We start from the raw sequence: 6,034 nt of genomic DNA, 5'->3' as shown, positions 1-6,034 counted from the left end.
GGGGGGGAACTGCTGTTCGGAAACCAGAAGTTGTAAATCCATCTTGGGCATGTGTGACTAGTTGAACCATTGCTTTCCCACCTGGATCAGTTTATCTAGCCCTACATTAAACTAATTCTAACTAGTGTCACCCAATACTCACCTGTAGTTCTCATAAGGCTACCTGTCCAGTATTGTGCTTGCAACGACCTACTGTACCATATTTTCTAGCCTCTGTTTGAGCAACAGAATTGTAGTTGGAAGAGACTATCCAGGGCAGTTCTGGTTGGCCCATCTCAAGAAGTATACAGTACTGCAGAACTGGAAGAGGTACAGGGTGGGGGGCGGGGGAATCAATTAAAATGAGGGTGATGTTGGAGTACTTTCTCTTATCAGTGAGGAAAGGCTAAGAAAGGCTCCGGTTGTGAACGCCAAGCTCCTCTGTCTGGATATTGCTGGGGAAACAGAAAATGGGAGTAAAAGAACCTTGATCTACTCAAGCATATCAATTGATGTTAAAACAAGGTATTCTGTGCACACAGCATCACTTATAGAACATGTGGGGAACCTCAGATACTGTTGACTACAGCTCCTATAATCCCTGACCAGCAGTGTACAGTCATACCTCCGTTTACGACCACAATTGGTTCCGGGGAGCCGGTCGCTCCCCGAGTTCGCCGCTCCCCGAGGCACGGTTCTGCGCATGCGCGAAGCGCCGATAGAGCACTTCTGCATGCATGCTGCACAGATCACTTCTGTGCATCCGAGCACTGCGGAACCCGGATGTAAACAATTCCGGGTCCGCAGTGGTCGGAAACCGAAGCGATCGCAAACGGAGGCGGTCGCAAGCCGAGGTTTGACTGTAGTATTAAATTTTATAATGCAGGAGTTCATCATGACGGACTCCAAAGCCTTAACAAACAGTTGTGATCCTTCTTCCTTTTGTTGTTTAAATATTTGTGGAATGTCTTCACCTCTCTGCCCCTTCTAGCTTAGAAGATAATCATGTTTTGGTCCCTCGAGGCTTTTTGCTTTGTTGTTCATTGTAACCTTTTAAGTTATACTAACATGATGCCTACTAAAACAGTTATTCTACTACCACATATGATCCTTATGTGTCAGCAACACTTATATTGGGGTAGAGATCATTCGCTCCAAAACGGTGCTAGGTATGCAGAAGAGACAGGGACCATCAGGCTTGGGAGAACCCCAGGTTTGCAGAAATGCATATATATATATATATATATATATATATATATATATATATATATCCAAAGAGGAAACAGCCCAGTGAGGTTGAGCACGTTCAGTAGCTACAGAACTCTGAGTGACTTTTAAAGGATGGGGCGGGGAGAGAATACAAGAACTAAACTCTACAACATTTTATTTATTAAAAAAAATTATGTGCCACATAATGAAAAATAATAATAACGGTGGTTGTTCTGACACTAGCTCCATCCTTATTCCTTGTCTCATTTTACAGGGGAGGTGCTATATCTGTTCCTTGGTATTCACACGCCACATTGGTTCTCAATGAATCCCTATCAGTTCTGTGATTTGCCTGCTAAATTCCTTTAGGGTTCTTTTTGGTGCTGTTTGAATGCAAGCAATTTGGAGGCAGCTATTTTTAACAATATCTTTCAAAGAATCCATTTTCGAACTGCAAGCAGCAAGGCTCTGAAGTGCCAAGCATCTGTGACTTCAATTGAATTCCTGTACAGTTTTGTTTTTTTCTAAAGGAGATTGCTTGTTTGATACGTTGAATTGAGGGTACAGTTATTGGGCATAGCTGTGATTTCCCCTATCACTACCCCAGAGCTAGGTGATCTTGTGCCTCTGGCAGAACTGTCCAGATTGCGCTCCCTAGCCATGGACAAATTAGCTCTTCTTTCCACCTCTCCTCCACCCATTCAGTTCGCCCTCTAATTAAAACCTTTTCTTATGAGGCAATAATCGATATTTTTATTTATAGACATATTTATGTACATATTTTTAGCCGATTTTGCATCCCCCTCCTTCAGCTGCACCCCTGGCGGGGGCCCACTTTACCACCCCCTAGCTACGGTCCTGGCCCTAACCAAAAGCTGTAAAACAGGCAAACGTTCTAGTTTGAATCCATAAATAGATTCTCTTTGTAAAATATATTTACTTCTACTGCCCTTAAGACTCAGCAGCTGTTAATGGGATTATATAGTTCGGTGTCTAATGCAATAATAGTTTTTAAATGAGCGGGGTCACTATTTCCCTCTGAGAGATAGGCAGACTTACCTCTTCTTTGAAACTGCTGCACTTAACAGTTTCCAGTTACTTGCAAAGTTTGTCAGCACTGCAGTGCACGCCTGTCGAAATTGCCTGTCCTGTGTGAGTGGTTGTGCAACATGAGCCAATATGAAAAGTTATGATATGCATCACATCCTGGAAAATGCTCCCCACCCATTTCGGATGGCAGTAATTTACCAAAAATGCTGTTTAATGGTAGTTGTTCGTATTTGGTATTATGTAGCTAAACCGCTTGGGAGTCTTAGGAACTGCATTTTTGTGGATCCAACCTCTTTCTCTGTCACTGATAAGAAGCAATTTCACACCCTCCAGCTATGCCCAGATGTGCAGTTTCCACAGAAGTATGCAAAACCTCAGTTGTTCCCATCAGTAGGAGTCCGCCCTCCCAAAAAAAGTTTCATTATACAACTTGGTGCTAACACAACTTAGCCTCTGATGAACACAAGTCTCCCTATTTCTGCAGAATAAGCCATGCTACTGGCGTAGGTATAGAACTGACATATCCACCCTTCCAAAAAGCACCTGGTTTTTAATAAAGCAACATATGTTATTTATGTGCAATATGAACTTGACTTTTACTTTTTTGTCAGCTCTGGAAAATATCACTCTATATAGTGGTGGGTGTTACATTCTTCATACCTACTTATTGACAAAGATGAGTCCTGTGTATGCGATGGAATAGAGGTGGACTCCTGTGAAGGACCAAGTTCACAGGTTGGGACAGGGGAGCCTGTAGAGGGGCAAGGGGGGGCAGACCCCCTCTACAATCCCCAGCTTGCTTTCCTTGCTTTTCTCCCTCCTCAAGTGAGTTTCTAGCATTTGTAGACGCCAAGATGTGCACGCACTGTTCTCCTCATTTGTTTGATAAATAACTAGCCTTGTGAGAAATGCCTTTCAGTGTAATTTTTTGGCTGGTTTATGAAGTCATAGTAACTATCGGCATTTAAGAAAGCAGATCAAGCTCATTAGGCAAAGAAGACTAGAGTGAAATGCCTTTTGTCTAGACTCTTGGTTTCCTTTTACGCCTTTCCTGCTGGTCTTCCCTGTTGGAGAAGTGATTGTTGGCCAACAATTCAGGTATCCAGAATTTTAGTGTACTGTAACTGTTTGGGGTGTGTTAACTAAAAAAATAAAGGTAGCAGCAAAGATAAGATGTCATGAACTTTCTAATTTCATTGATTCCACCTCCTGAATTCATAAAAAGTTTTAAAATGCCAGTGCAGATAATGTTATGGGCCATTATTATGCCCACATTACAGAGGTCAAGGCTGTGATTGAGAGAGTATGGGTTTTGCCAGCCCCGCAAAGTAACCCAATGTTGTTATATCAATTTTGCTGGGGCGAGCAGGTTGTTAGTGCGTGACAATATTGATGTCCGGCATTGGTCTCCGGGTGTGTTGGGGGGTGGGCTGTGAAATTTTAATAGCAGTGCAGTTAATTAAGGCCTGGAAAGAGTGAAATGAGAAGCCAGGGCAAGAATGGGAGGTTTTCAGCAGTTGGCAGAAAAGTACTGCCTGGATGTCAGACCCATTCATTGCAAAAAACCAAAAACAAAACCTCAGTATCTGAAGTACAAGTTTCTTAGGGGCTGGGTCTGTCCAGGCCTTTTCTCCATTCAGTCACCAGATCTACCATAAATGATAGACTTGATTTCCATTGCTGGATGTGTGTGTTTGTTCTTTGTCAGAAAAATTCTTGGCAGAGGTGGTAAGGAGTGTCTTTTACCAACTTATGGCTATAGCTGTCACTCTAGCTTATGTAGACCAGTCTGGACTAGCCTCTGTTACTAATGAACTGGTAACATCCTGAATAGACCGGTGTCATAGCATAACAGTGTCTATGTAGGGCTGCATTTTGAAGACAATTCAGTAATTTTCACTGGTGCAAAATATAGCTGCTGCCCGAATAATATAGGTGGGGATCAGGTGGTCTGAACTTATAAAACACATAATTTACCAATTGTACTGGTTACCAGTGTGTTACTGAGCCCAATTCAGAGTCTGATGATTACTTTAACCTGGCCCTAAATATTTAGGGCTATAATATTAAGGACTGCATGAAAGACTGCTTTCTTTGTGGTGGCCCTCAAATTGTGGAGTTCCTTTCTAGCATCAGTTGGTCTAGCATCAGCTTTTGACATATCTTTACTTTGGCTTTTGAAAGTAGTATAATATTACTGCGGGTTTGCAGGGGCAAGGATCCCCTAAAATTCCTGGGTGCCCGCACAATTCTTGAAATCAATAAATGTGGGGTTTGATCAGTGGATTTAGCAAGGCCTAAAAGATAAGTCCTCAGGATATTGCCATCATAGAAGAAAACAGAGGTGGGGGGTGGAGTCATTACCTGATAAAAGGTGAACCATTGGTACATTCAGTGACAGACAAGAAGCAGGATGAAGTCCTGCCCCCAGCTGTGTATTAGTTAGCAAAAGGAAATAGCAGAGCTGGGAGGGGGAGGTTGCCAGGGTTACAGTGGGGGTGTGATGTCACCACAGGAAAAAGGTTTCCTTTTGCACGAGGTTTGGGTTGCATTTTAGCCAGGGATTTGGGGAAGAAGGGGGGCGGGGCGGAGATGCCATTTGGTCTGAGGGATGGACAAGCTGTGTGGAAGAGACACAGAGATGTTGTTTTGGCTGCTTTTGAATCCTATGTTGTGCTGCTGTGGGAAGCAGGCCCCTCTTGATGCTCGGAACTCTCCATCCTCCATCCAGACTCAGGTGTAAATATGTGTAGGTAAACCATATTTCATAAAGACACTACAGTCTCCTCTGAGCTTCATTCTCCCCCCCCCCCCCAGGGAAACATAAACCCTGGTTAAGTGCCAAGGCCCCTGGAATCCCGCACTGCTCAGCAGAGATTGGGGTGGCCAGTAACCATATGTTTGTGTCCTACCTGAAAAATCAAATTAATTTGGCAGATTTTTCCATTCGTTATGGATTCTTGGTTTTATCTTGTTTTAAACTGTGTTGTGTTTGCTATTGTAACTTGCCCTGGGACATTAAGGTGAAATGCAGGTAAGGGATTTATGAATAAATATATTAAATCCTGGATTTCTCATTATAATCATGGGTTTGGCATGGCTCAGAAGGTTTCTGTGGCCTGTCGGCCTGCCTGGTCTGCCATTTGGGAGAGCCTGATCTTTTATTATTTACTTGTTCATTTCAATATTGTGTATATATGATGCTTGATTGTAGGAAAACCTCGAAGTGGTTTACAAAAAAAGATAAAACAAGAAGATTATCTCTTAACAACAACAAGAACAACAACTACCTATATTAAAAACATACAGAAGGTTGAAACCACAGTAAAGTAAGGCTAAAATGAATTAAAATGCCTACAAACTTTCCAAACAACTTGATAGACTTGTCTTGATCTGGGATGTTTTTACTTGGATTAATCAATTCAGCAGGTTGAGATGTTCCAGGAGTAAAGGGAAACTATTTTTAGAGTCACTCTCAAACAGAAGAACAGCTCTAGGCTCACTGGAACCAGTTTGCCCAGAAACTAGTTTCACTCTTGTTATTGTCATATTGTTGTTCTACTCCTGTGTATAAACCTTATTTTGTGATATCTTATTCCCCACCCCACTCCACCCTTTAGTGATTGATTGATTGATTGACTTTTGAAACCGTGCATATTTCTTCTCACCCCCAGACTTAGGCAATGTTGTAATACAGTATACAGTTCGTATCTCCTGTACATATACTGCACACTATATCGTTACAGCAGTAGTAAAAAGAAAGACCGCTTGAATAAAAACTCATCTGAACAATTCC

The sequence above is a fragment of the Zootoca vivipara genome, chromosome 3 (genome assembly GCF_963506605.1).
Source record: "Zootoca vivipara chromosome 3, rZooViv1.1, whole genome shotgun sequence".
Taxonomy (NCBI): Eukaryota; Metazoa; Chordata; class Lepidosauria; order Squamata; family Lacertidae; genus Zootoca; species Zootoca vivipara.
This window is presented reverse-complemented; position numbering follows the sequence as displayed.